This window comes from Rhincodon typus, chromosome 20 (genome assembly GCF_021869965.1).
Source record: "Rhincodon typus isolate 14 chromosome 20, sRhiTyp1.1, whole genome shotgun sequence".
Taxonomy (NCBI): Eukaryota; Metazoa; Chordata; class Chondrichthyes; order Orectolobiformes; family Rhincodontidae; genus Rhincodon; species Rhincodon typus.
In genome coordinates this window covers 2364050-2364390 of record NC_063351.1, presented here as the reverse complement: position 1 = coordinate 2364390, position 341 = coordinate 2364050, and positions in this window count along the sequence as shown.

Here is a 341-nt window from a genome sequence, read left to right as displayed (position 1 = left end):
CCCACACACACCCACACACACCACAGACCCACACACATCCACACACAGACCCACACACACAAACCCACACACCACACATATCCACACATACGCCCCCACACACAGATCCACACACCCGCCTACACAGATCCACACACACACCACCACACACCCCCAGACACACAGATCCACGCACACACACACAAACCCATACATACACCCCAACACACACACCTACACACAGACCCACACACACAGACACACTCATGCCCACACACACCCACAGAACAGGGACACCCTCGTCTGCAGTTTTGGAAAATCCTGAGTAACTTGTCTGTGTTTTTTGTTTGATTCTCCCCTCC